This window comes from Aphis gossypii, chromosome 3 (genome assembly GCF_020184175.1).
Source record: "Aphis gossypii isolate Hap1 chromosome 3, ASM2018417v2, whole genome shotgun sequence".
NCBI classification, from domain to species: Eukaryota; Metazoa; Arthropoda; class Insecta; order Hemiptera; family Aphididae; genus Aphis; species Aphis gossypii.
The window spans coordinates 47822224-47836520 of NC_065532.1; the positions used below are offsets into that span (position 1 = coordinate 47822224).

Consider the following 14297-nt stretch of genomic DNA (forward strand, 5'->3'; position numbering starts at 1 on the left):
GAAAAATAATCAAAAAGTGTAAACAGTGTTTTTAATCGAAAAAAAAGCATAAAACGAAAAAAATCCAATTCCAGACCTTCTTGTAGGTCGTTTTGTTATAGTTATAACTTAAACTATATATATATACGTAATGTAAGTAGGTATATACGCAATTATAATAACGAATATTAAACAAAAACTGGACCAGAATCGATTTGGAATCGAGTTGTTTTCAATTAACAACTCGGCTACGAAGGCAGTTAAATGTGTACACTGTAGGTAGGTACATGTAGAAAAAAACATCACAAGACATAATATATGCGCTGTGTAGACTCGAAATGGAATATAATAATATTACGTATGTCAGATATTACTATAATGTGTGTAAAAATACGCACGGAAGAGATGGTTGTTGTAATGGGGATAATAAATATTTTTTTTTAAAAAACACGTTTGATGCACGCAGCCGCGATTTTTAAACTTTTATTTCATATTATTTTCTAATACGTCTGCACGTCATAACTCATATTATTATACGTACAAATATGATAATGACAATAATAAAAACAATTTATTGGTAACGTAATGACGTATATAGAAAATCATAAGGCAATGTGTAATTTTATTATATTGCTGTGTTGTTGTATTAACGATAATATCATACTATACATACATATATAATATTGCGTACTTATAATATAGTCTGTAAATGTGTGTCATTAAGAGACTATACGTACAGGTATAAATATACTATATCGGTTATTGTGTAAACGCCTCTATGAATGTATAATATCTATGCCCAGAAGTGGAGTAAATGAAATAATAATAAAATATGTTATTGTATTGTATTAGATATTTTAATCGTTATCTTCTTCGATGAGACGGAAAGTTTGAATTGACATCATAATATTATATTTAGGGGACTCCAAATATTGTAGATCAGAGCAAACAAATAAGGTTAAATCGTACACTTTTGAGCTTTATAGACGGAAGTATACCTATACAGGTGTATGAAGATAAAAAATAATATAATATTAGACGGTATACTATATAATACGGTGAAAATCGTAAAAAATAACTATTTTTGTAGCGCTACACAGATGTATTGATTTATTGCGTTTGTTATAATAATTATAATGCAATTTATCTCCGATCGTTTAATAAGATTTCGGACTCGAGTGAAACAACGCGTGGAAAATAAACAATTTGACAAAGATCATTGCCTATTATTTGTTTTCGTTTGAGAAAACAAAGTTCAAGTAATAATTATTAGCTTTTGTGAAATTACATTAGATATATATTATATTTATTATTTATAAATATATTACACGCAGCTAGCGTGCTGTATCTATACTTACATGAAAGTGAATGTTTAATAATATATTAATGTTATATACGATAGGTATACTGATATTATCAATATTTTAAATTTTAATATATACAAACCCTAATATATGTCTTATATATTATATATTATACGGCCGATATAATTTCGTTCTCTAAAATAATATGTATAGGTATTATAGGTAGGTATAACGCGGTATATAAATTATAATAATACTATTATTTAAAATATTTTGTACATACTTTATACAGTTTACCATATACATTTGTAAACTTAACGGCTATAAATAATAATAATAGAAAGATTATTAAAAACGTTGCCTCGAGCGTATTCGTCGATTTTCATTTTAGGGAAACGACACGGCGCGCCAGCTTGCGCACACACAATACACCTAACGTGTAACCACACACACACACACACACACAAGCCAGTTTCCACACACCATTTAAATGAGTTGGAGACGTTGTACTCGTTAATTACTGGGTATTTTATTATGTGTAATATTTTGAACACCTTGAATCGTTGTACGATAAATAATAATAATTGTAATCGATTATATTGTTCAACTTTTCAATCGCATAATGACATTCGAGCGATTTTCTCAAGTTTTTGATAGACCTATTTTTAAATATCTAATTCTATTATAGTTTTTAGTTTTAGATATCGTCCATTTGAACTTATAATAATTACATTTTAGTATAGCGGTTATATTATCTATATAGGTACTTTACGTGTTATACGTGTATTGTGTCCTGTTTCCATCCTATCTGCTCATCAACAAAATATTTTAATCAATAATTTGTTCTTACGAGTTCTAATTGTCTAAAAACGTTCTGTATATGAATTCAATAAAATACTTTTAAATATTTAATACATTTAAAAAAATATTAATTATAACAATTAGGTTTCAATCCCTTAAATTTGTAAATAATTAGTATAATGTTTATCAAAATATAGATATATGTATATAAAGCTATTTAAATCTCATCAAGTCATAACAATCCTATAAATAACCATAGTTAAGTAAACCTTATGTATCTCTTTAAGCATCCATCAGTAAAAAGATGAAAGAAATTTCAATATCTCAATATATAAGCAACATAATGAAAATCCTCTTTATATATTTATAATAACTTAATATAAACAATTAAATTGAAAACAAAGTGAATAATACGGAATGAAAACTATAATGTTTAATATTATTTAAAGATTTTTTTAAAAGATCTGTTCTATAAACAATGATAAATACTAATTATATATATAAATCAACATTGAATGTAATATTTTAAAAGTCGTGCGGAACAGATAGGTAACAACTTAAAAAATTAATAAAACATGCGTCCTTCACGGGGCCATTACCTTTTTATGTAACAACGCACACAAGTGTATGTATAGTATATATAGAGTGTACGTATACTGTAGTCAGCCCACGCAATGCACAACATAATAATAATAACTACTATATTATATAGTTATACTACCATTAGGTATTATTAATATTTTTTAATATCATATGTGTAGTAAATAGTGAAATATTATGTTAATCGAAATATATAATTTAAATTATGTCCTTACATAGTAAATAGGCAACAGAGACATTACAAAGCATATATAAGCTGCTAATATAATGTATTAATAAAAAAACATGTTGAATGCATTTTTATATGGTATTAAATAAAAAAAAAATTTGCTACATTCATGTAAATTTTTTCGAATGAAATTATAAATGTTAATTATTTGAAAATTATAATTATAATTTATAAGCATTTTAGTGTATTTTAATGTTTAATATCAGTCAGTAATACATATTATTTTTCGTAATTCTGTTATTTTAGTATCAATATTATAAATTGTTGAAATAATATGTAGGTATGTTAGGTGAGTATACATTATATACAAATGTATATATAGTTAATAATTTTACACAAAAATCGAAAATTACCATTATAATAAGACTACATGTAATTTAATTGCAAACATAACATTATTTTTATTCATTCTAAAGTATAATTATACAATTTAAAAGTCCGCGCATATAATCACTATAATATATATAATATGTACACTACATTTTTTTTAATTTCCAAAATGTTACAAACTTAATTTCCAATCATCTCGTACTTTTATTTTTGAAAATCTAATTAGATAAAAAGAACACTTAAATTACAAAAATAATTAACACTATTATATAATTTAAAATAATTGTATAGGTAGTTTGTGTACTTTATAATTATATTTATTATGGTTTATAGAGTCACAATCATGGGAATACAAAACTCTATCTGTATATACAAAATACAATTTAAGCAAATCTACCTACATAGATATATAATATATATTTTATAGTAGGTATACCTAATCCTCTTAAAATATTTAACTGTACCTATTGATATATTATATACAATACCAATATCATCATTTACTCAAAAAAATCGAAAATTTTTTTTTTAAGCTGCAAGGACGCATACAAATTTGACATTCTAAAAAAGAGATCTAATAATATCACACTAATTAGCTAAATAATTTTTATACTTGTAGAATTTATTTTTGTGTAATAAACAAAAATTGCACCACACATTAGTTTAATTACTATAATCATTAAATTATTGCAGTATTTCGTGCGAAGGAGATAATAAAAATCGAAAATCGATACAATCTATGACTAAATAATCTTTGATTATTTTTCTATAATTTGTAAATTTCATCAAAAACACGCGACGTCAATACAGCGACTGACACTCCTCCTTTAAACATGCAAGACGTCTATATAGACACCTCAAAAAGTAAAAAAAATAACGATAATTTTTTAATGAATATTTTATAAAAGTCAATAATATATATTTATATAGTTGATAAGTATACCTAATAATATTATTATATTTAACAAGATGCTCGTTTTAATAATTTTATTATTTTCTAATTAGAATGGTGCCAAAAGACATTAAAATAAAATATAAATATTTTAATATCAAAATGAAATTATAATAGACGGACATAAATAATGCCTACAATGCATTTGCGATAGTTTTTTAATTACTATACTTAAATTTTGAGAAAAGATATTTTCTGGTACAAACAATTTATTAGATCTACCTACATACATAATATTGTGGTTCAATTCGAATAGAAAAATCACAATTATTTGTAGATAAGTAGGAAATTCATATACATAATATATATACCTATATAATATACCTATACCTACATTACATAAGCATACAATACATCTAATTGTTATAGAATTTTTAAACACATCATTAGCTATACCTACCATTTTTAGTTAATTCTTGAAATTATTTTTATAGTCCATATTTGTCATGTAAACCATCATTAACTATTCAGCGTTACAAAAACTATATGATAATAATATTATGATGCGTAAGTTAATTATTAAATAATTATAATGAACAAAATCATATTTTCTAATTATTAGTAATTACCTAGGTCAACATATATAGTAGTACCTATAGGATGGTCATTATCAAATTGGGTTTCACACAAAATAATAATCGTTATTTGCATCGTAATATATACAATTACAATATATAGGTATTACCACAAATTATTATTGTATTGTCAACAACGTGTGTTACACACAAATATGAAATAATATAATATACCTACCGATTTTTATAAAAACTGAACACAATACATTTTACATGCATTTTCAGCTGATTTATACATAGTATTTCTAATATTATTATAGAAATATTAGGAATACAAAAAAATAACGGTCCGCGGTCTTGACAATGCTTTAGCGAAAGTTAACTAAAAGTGTATACTTAAATATTATAGTACTATAATAGAATAATATTATTTAAAATTTCTAAATATCTATGTGTTCTAAATAAATGAATAAATTTGACTAACAGTCTTATTGTTACGAAACTAAAATTATGTTGTAAGTAATATAAGTACAACTCACGATTCAAAATATTTTAAACGACTATTACATAATTATATAATAAAAATAAAAATTATCAATAATATCATTGCTAAATTATACTCATAGATGTCATATACCTAATATATAATATATTTTGTGATAATTCAAATTTGTCTAGTCAATATATTTTATAACTATGTAGAAGTACTTTGAAAAAAATAAAAAAAAATATTAAAATAATGTAATACTGATAATATTGTAACTTTTATTATTAAAATACATCAATATAATATCTCGGAGTTACAAAAACTTTTAAAAAAAAAAAAAAAAAACATTGAAGTCTCTATATAATATGTTGTACACTTAATAGACTTCAAGTCTACTGCTTCATTGAATATCGTTGTAGCATTTGAAAAAAAAAACATGTTAGCGCGGAGACGATGATGGTGTTTAACCTCTATACGATTTTAAGGATATTTTATAATACTCTATAATTAGTATTAATTTACGCAGTAGGTTGAACTAATTTTTGACGAAACATAACTTAAAAATTATAATATTAAATATTGTATAGAAAATAATAATTATATACTATATTATACCACACATAATTGTTTCAACTTATACTATAAGTCATCATAAAATGTATATATGATGTATAGAAGAATAGTGTAAAGATATTTGTGATTTAAATAGATTAAGTCCAAAACAGTTTTAACAAAAATTCAAACAACATAAAATACCATAAATATCTCTAGATAGCGCAAAAATATTTAAAAGATTTTGAAAATTATATCATGTCTATAAAATATTATTATAAAATGTATTTGGAAAAAATTTAAAATTAAAAACCTATAAATTTTTTAATTTTTGAAATATAAAAACAAGTAAATCGATTTGATCAAAAACTGGTTTGACGTAAATATTTCCGAGTTTCTAAAATTGCCTTTTTGTTTTATTCTATTATTTTTAAAAGTGCGAAAATAATGTACTTTTTAATTTTGACATCTATAAAGTAATATCTAACTAGAAACGTTTTTTTAACCAAAACCACCTTTAAAGTTAAAGATTTCAAACATATACAAATCACTATGTCATAATAATTGAAAGACCTGCAATTAATAATTATGTACCTAATTCATTCTTCTGCTTAGAATCTAAAGTAACTCATTGATTTTGCCATCGTGAACGGACTATTTTTATGAATTTTATTATAAATATATACTTTTCTCTTTAACATTTTTCATTCACGAAAAATAAGGTAAAATGTTCTACGAGATTGATCGTTTAAACCAAAAATGGTCAAAACTGAGTATTATTGTCTCCCTTTACACGACCTCCGTCCAAGTCAAAAATAAAATAAAAGAATATCATTAACATTAAAAAACAAATTGAAAGATTTTGATTTTTTCATCGATTCTGAAACCGAATTAATGTCAAAAATATTAACATTATAGTTTGTAATATTGTTAAATTCTATTAACTCGTTTATTTTTATTAATTGTTGTCATTATATAGGTACGCATACTTATGATGACGTTTTTTTCTATTGCAGTACCGTGCAGTTATTGCCTATGTCGAGTTATTCTTTAAATAAATAAAAAAAACATATGACCCGAATCAATATTTACTTTTAAAATTATCTCTTTTTCAATTTAAAAGGTATTATACCTATATTATATATTAAGTATAATAGGAGTTTAATGAAAACGACTTATGATTGTAAACGGGCTGTCTTGCTGCCTATTTTGTTGCGATTTATGAGCATGGATTTTCTGCAACTAAATCGCGGACGTTATCCTCTGGGCCTATATAAAGTCGCACGTTTTATACAATAACAATCACCGCGACGACGTGCAAATTGCGCGTAGGCGTATACCTCCGGAGAACTGTTGTTCGGCGACGAGCACGGCGCACCGTCGACGGACTGTTCGTCGCGCGCGTTGGTGCGGGCGAGAGCGAGCGAGCGATAACGTAGCAGGACGTGTCATGAAGTCGTTATGATTATTATAATATTCGCGAATCCTTCTGCGATTGTAATAATATTATATATTATGGCCGTGTATAGATTTCGAAAAAAATAAAACATAATATCGACGGAGCGTATATACACATACTCGCCTCACATCGTGCACGGTGCATTATAAAATAATATATTATTATAATATATTATAATAACGATCGAGTCGTATGGTAGTCGCAGGTATCCATAAAAACAACAGCGTGTTGTAATTTATAATAAACGCGGCGACTATATAATATTATATATATTATATTCTACACACACACACACACATATACACATAATACGCGTATAATATATTATAATACACTTGCCGTCGTGCATGTACCGTGGTAATAGTAATAATAATATTATTATTATTAGGTACCTATACCTGGCTATAGAGGAACGGGCTCGCGAGAGACGGACGTCGGGATAATCGGACGCGCAACCGGTCCGGGGGGGACCAATGAGGCGTGGGCGCCGTGGCCGGCCGACCAATGACGGGCCCGTGGCCCCGGCGCGGTCGTGTAGTGGCTACGAGCCGCGGGCACCGGCGCGGCGGCGGTGGTACCTGACCGTCAGTCGGCCACCTATACGCGCCACCGAACAACCGCGTAAAACACACACGCGCGCACGCACACACGCACACACGCGCCCGCGCTATCGCTCGCTCGCTCGCTCCGCATCGCTACGGGCCACGTTTCCGGGCGAACCCGCAAAACCGCACCGAACACACTATAACGTAATATAATAATAATAATATAATATTATCGCGAGGTTGTGTCTTATCGTCTCGCTGCTGACCCTCGTCGCACGCGGCTACGCTCACGGTTATACGCTCGTCCGACCGCAGTGCGCGCGTACACTGCTGCTGCTGCTGCTGCTTGACCGATTCGCGCCCGCGACAGCCACCCCTTGGGCGCTACCCTCGGGAATATCGCCGAAATGACGTCGTTTCAATCGTCATCGCGACTTTAACACTTCGCCGGTTTTTTTTTTATTATTATTATTATTCCGTGTGCTCTGTGTTAATGTGCGTATAGTGCGATAAGTCCCGTCGAATTTTCGAAAATTCCTGCTGCACCGCAAGTAAAATATAGGTATACACCTTTATCAATAAGTTATAAAATTTTATCGGTTTATACGAGTGCGCACCAGTACACGTAATCGTCTTTACGTTCCGCACGAGCGATCGTCTGTGCAGTGGATACGTGAATAAATGGTAAAGTACGAAATCACACCGATCTCATTGATAATAACACATAATGTCATAATATACGACTATGCATATTATAAAGGGATATTTCGCGATATTAGGCTTTTATGTAGGTATACGATTTTGTAACCGTGGTTGTCGATTTATAATATCGTGATTATCATTTATCGTATATATTATATCGTTATATAACGTGATATAGTAAAGTGCACTTCCGGATAAGGTCACCGAACATTCGCGCCCCGGGGCCAGTCCTCCGGATACTTAACCTTTTGGGGGTTCGCCTTAAGTAACTTCGACGCGTTATTGTTTTATAATATATAGGTACTATGTGGTTTTTATATGTAGGTATCACAGAATTTAGTATAAATATCTTTTATTTTATTTTACCAAACAGAGTTTATGTACGTATATCTATATATGTACCTATATGGCTATATCAAATCGATATACCTACTGTGCAAATGTTGTATTTTGTATACTTTGTTTCAATCGAATTTTCATAATAATATCCTAATCTCTGAATGCTACTATCGTATAAATTACAAGTAGGTACAAAATATATCTAATAAAAATGTAGATAATTTAATAAGTTAAAATTAATTAAAATTAATTATTTTCGTTGTATCATCAATTCCTAACGGCTATATTTAAAATAATTATTTATTTTTTAAATTTTGAATTATATAGACTTTATGTAAAGTTGTTATTTTTTATTGCAATATTATTACATTATTCGTTTCATAATATTATGGGCAATATACCTATAGGTATACCAATAGTATAAAAGACGTTTTTTTTTATTTTCCAGTATAGTTATATGTAATGTTTGATAAATGACAGGCTGTATAGATACATTATAAGAAATAATATAGATATTAACTATACAATTTAAAAATTTAATTATTATATTTTATAAATTAAAATAAAATATTTTTAATAACACAACTATAACGCAGTTGAATGTGAATTCATAAAAATAAAATACGAGTAACCTATGACTTGAAAAATAATAACATGATAACATTTATAATTTATATCATAATTATTAATTATTAAAATATATCACCTGTTGATCAAAAGATATATTAGTCATTATATTATAATAAATAATAAAAATCTGTATAACTAAAAAATTATAATAAATAATACTATTGCACCAATTTGCACCTATAATATACTTAATTTTAAATAATTTATAATTCTTTTATATTTTAGTAATTGATAGGCAGGTACTTCGCGAAATCTTAATATACCTACTCATAATATGTAGATTACATTATGAACTTAATATTTAGGTACCTATATTTATTAGTTCATTAGGTTTTAATTATTTTCAGAATACCCTCAATAGTCTATCGAATTTGGATATACTTAGATTATAATTTTAAAAAATGTGTAATAAAATAGTAATTAAATCGTAATAAATACGATAAAATTATAAAATCATACATTCAACTTTATGAGAATCCGGGTTCTTATTACTATTTCATTTTTACTTTTTCTTTATATTGTTTATTGTTTTTAATTATACTGTCATTGTTATACCTATACGTTATACCTCTGATTAATAAATTATCAAACGAAACCCGCATACCTACGACCTACACGTAAATTCAATATTATGAATAGGGTTTATTTTTATTGAATAGTTTCAGTGAAAATCAATCAAATTATGTTTGCGGTAGGTATTCACATATGCTATGCATAATATATTTGTTAACTTTCGAAACCGGTTGCTATAAAAAATTCATTGAAAAAAAATGTCTTACAATCGCTTTCGATCATCATAACACAATAACATACGATTATCATTTCATATCCTTCTGCAGCCTGCATAAGCGTATTATACTTTTATACAACTACATTATCACAACTTTTGTACCTACTTAGAATTGTTTACATAATATCCTATATGCATATTAATTTCATCACTTGTCATTAATGGTTATGATACATTTTATTGAGATTACCTACATATACCTACATGAAAAAAATAAAGGCTCTGAAATTATGTAGGTATTATTGTAATTTGTATATATTTATATATTAGTATTATTATTATGATTTATATTAGTTTCGTGTTTGTGTATACTTGCTTCAAATCGTAACAAAAACGGTTAGAAATCAATCTAACGAATATTTTGTACAGTAGGTACCTACCTATATTATATTCGTATAATGCTCACGTAATACGTATATATATATATATATATATCATATTTGAGTTCGATGGGTAGAAATGTATGGTAATTGTGTGGTGTATCTATTTAAACTTAATAACGAGAAAGGGCAGAATCGAACTTACCTATATAGGTAAATATACAATAGTTGTATATAGATTCTCGTATATATTAAAAGGTATACGAGGTACGGGCACCTATATACTTGGTGAGCGCGTCGTATGTAATTACGAGTAATTTCTTTTCGTCTTTTATTGCTGCCGTATTATCATTTCACAAGGTTGGCGGTATCACATGTTTTAGTGTAGACGAACAGAAGCAATGACATCCTACAGACAGTCACACGTATTCCTATATATAATGTATAATATAGAGTCTGGCGGTGTGATTATTTAATAATGCCACCGGTCCGCAGTCAAGTCAAAATAACAGGGAGAAATGATAATACACATCGCGTGTCAGCTCCTCGGTTTTATATGCGCATTACGACAGGCATCATATTATACTTAGGTACGTGAAGGGGGTGTGAGTTTAATACAATGAAAATATTGTGTCATTATATCGACAGATCGAAGGCGACCAATTTGATTGATTGAAAGTAACACAGAATTACAATTACATACCTATATACAATGTAATGTGTGACTACCACGCATTCGGCAGCCCGTGAGAAATTTATCGCGCGAGAAAATGCTGCAAATGTGTCACGATTCATTATACCTATCTAAAATAAATTGTATGATTATGATCGCAGTAGGGTATATCATTATTTATTGAATTTTATTATAGATACTTATAATATAGTTCAGAAGTTCGTATATATGCTACATTACTATAGTATTAACTATTAGTTATATAATATATTGTAAAGGTGAGGCAATAATAAAGTGAATAAAATAAAACTGTTCGTATGAAAACATGACGATATGACTATTATACACTTCATTTCAATTATTGCACATTATAATATATTATAATATCGTGTAGAACTCTCCGATATATTTTATTATTCCGTGGACAGGTTATCTTTACTATGCAGTTTATTGCAAATTACCGCACGCCGGCAACGAATAATGCAATTAGTGATTCATAGAATCTACTATTGAGTATGATGCATAATATCATGTATTCGTGTCCTATACTTACTATATTTTATATTCTTTGAAACTCATAAAACCTATAAACTACTTCACAAAACACAAAGTATATCGTTTATCCTTACGTCATAAAATAATTTCAATATTTATCTAATTCAAATGTTAATAGTGTTCTGCAACTTTTAGTTCCTACATAGTTAAGTACCTATACCTATAGTAATGTGCCGCGAGGAAAATAAGTTTGAAGACCAATAGCTCAAACACTTAAAGTAAACATTGCAATGCGTATACATACTATACCAACCATATATTATACCTATACCTATTATATATTGAATAATTATTTATTTTGTAATTTTTGTTAACTTCCATCATTGTTAGACGTAATTATTAAATGATTTGTAAATGTTATAATATGAATTTATTTATATTATTATACCTATACTCATTTTCTTAGATTTTTATTACAAATATTGAAATATATATGTTTAATACGCACGACTATTAAAATAGGTTAAAAACTTAATGTTTGTAACTGGATTGATTTCGTATATAATTTTATTTATGCATGTTTCAGTGCTTATAATATAAGAATCTAATTATTTGTTTGTTTATTTATTTTTATTTGGCGTAGTTAAGTACCTATTGAATGAGATACCTAAATAATGAAATTTAAATTATCTCATAATATTAAATTATAGTAGACGCATATAACTAGGTCTTATGAGTATGCTTTATGTTATAATGTGAATTGTCATGTTTCTTGTAAGTATAGGTATGAGTTATTATAATAACTTAAGATTTATTTAAAATAAATTATAACTTTTGGAAAATTATGAAAGTTATTTACATTACATCATTTGGTTTTAAATAAATTTCAGTACATTATTTTATTCACTATAGTTAAATTTGCCAATTAGTCATTGTTATTAATTATAGATGTAAGTAATAAAATTAGTAAAATTATTAGTTCACTAAACTTATTTTTTAATTTATAGTAAATTAAAAATGACTAACATAGGATATAAGCGAACTGAATAAGTTTAGTATGTATTTATAGTGATTATAGTGAATGGATTCATTTACATAATTACTTACATGATGTTGTATATAAAATACTAAGAAGAAATATATCATAGTATGCTAAAAACTTGTTTTGAAATACAATAAGATTTGATTTTGTGATTTTTAAAAATATCACCGTCCTAATTTTCAACATACCTAATTATTGAATTCAAATTATTAATATTGGAGCAGGTATATTTTAGTATTTACATATTTGTCGATGTAAATAATTTTTAAATAAAATAAGATCTTAAAAATTTTTTAAATCTTTTATCGATATTAAACTTTCAAAAATCGTATATTATTCACTTATTTAAAAAATAAATAAAATAAAGAATAAACTATTTACTGTATTTATATAATTATATACCAATAATAATAATGATAATACGTCCATGCGATCATGCTTTGTTATAAAACATAATGGAAACGCTCTCTGTAGTGTTCTATTATAATGGAGTATCGTGTCTCAAATAAATCTCGTAATAAATAAAACGGAGTAATTTTCGCTTACATTCCTAACGGTAACCGGTCATCCGTGATGAGCGTGTAAGTATAAAATATTACGTATAATACCTACCCAGTCACTTACTAACGAGCCGTATTTTGTTTATTTAATTCAATACATGAAAAAAAAGAAAACCGACAACCGTGTAAACATTTAAGACCGGGAATCAAATAAATTCACTACGATACAACAATATTCTCATGCGGACGAACGTCGTAGTCATCATAAACTATAATAATATAATTTCGTAAATTTTTATTTTCCCAGCCGAGTGCGGTTCCGTCCGCGCATCTGATTCGATAGACTGCCAGTGATATAGCCCGGGTTACTCATCTAATCGTGCTCTCATGAAAATTAAAATAAAATAGTGCCATAGATCGCGTAAAATTACATTCTATTAAATGGCTACAGACGTACGTATTTATACAGGTATAAAAGGTGTATAATGTATATTAAAGTATAATCGTTCGGACTACGGACAGATAGGTATATACATGCGCGACTAGACTTATATTTTTATATTATGTGGGTAGTATAAGCTTAAGATCTAGGCACGAGGTAGACACCAACTATATTATGTATTATGTATGTATAATAAATATGTATATATATATACATCCCTGACAAACGATTTATATAATAATTTCTCTTTTACTTTTGTTTCTCGTTTGTAACGCGAAGGCATGCTGCAGCTGTATTATATATATATATATACATACTATATAGGTACGTCGCAGTGTACACTGATAGAGTGGCTCGACGCAACACCGTGTTATTATTGTTATATAGTATTGTTTATTATATATTATATTGTTATTACGTTTTCGGGCAAAACAATCATTAAAAAGTCATAAGCGTTGTTACCTACCACCATACGTCTCATATACATATACGCGACTCTTGTACATTAAATTATACATTTAGTGAGAATGTCGTGTGTGTGTGTGTGTGTGTGTGTGTGTGCGTGTGTATGGGCGCGCGCACGCGTTTACGGTTCGATGCGAAACACCTGT

General features: G+C 27.7%; 1 protein-coding gene across 3 annotated transcripts in view; it reads left to right on the plus strand.

Annotated features, from left to right (window-relative positions):
• LOC114120883 (transcription factor AP-2-epsilon) overlaps window positions 1–14297 on the plus strand; it is a 172754-nt gene that overhangs the window by 68883 nt on the left and 89574 nt on the right. The window contains exon 1 of one of the 3 annotated variants that reach the window (XM_050205059.1): window positions 7792–8437. The exons of 1 other annotated variant lie outside the window; for it this stretch is intronic. The gene's annotated coding sequence lies outside the window, so the exon portion shown is untranslated. Of the gene's footprint in view, window positions 1–7791; window positions 8438–14297 lie in introns of those variants that run through there. One more of the 3 variants, XM_050205060.1, reaches the window with a different exon arrangement.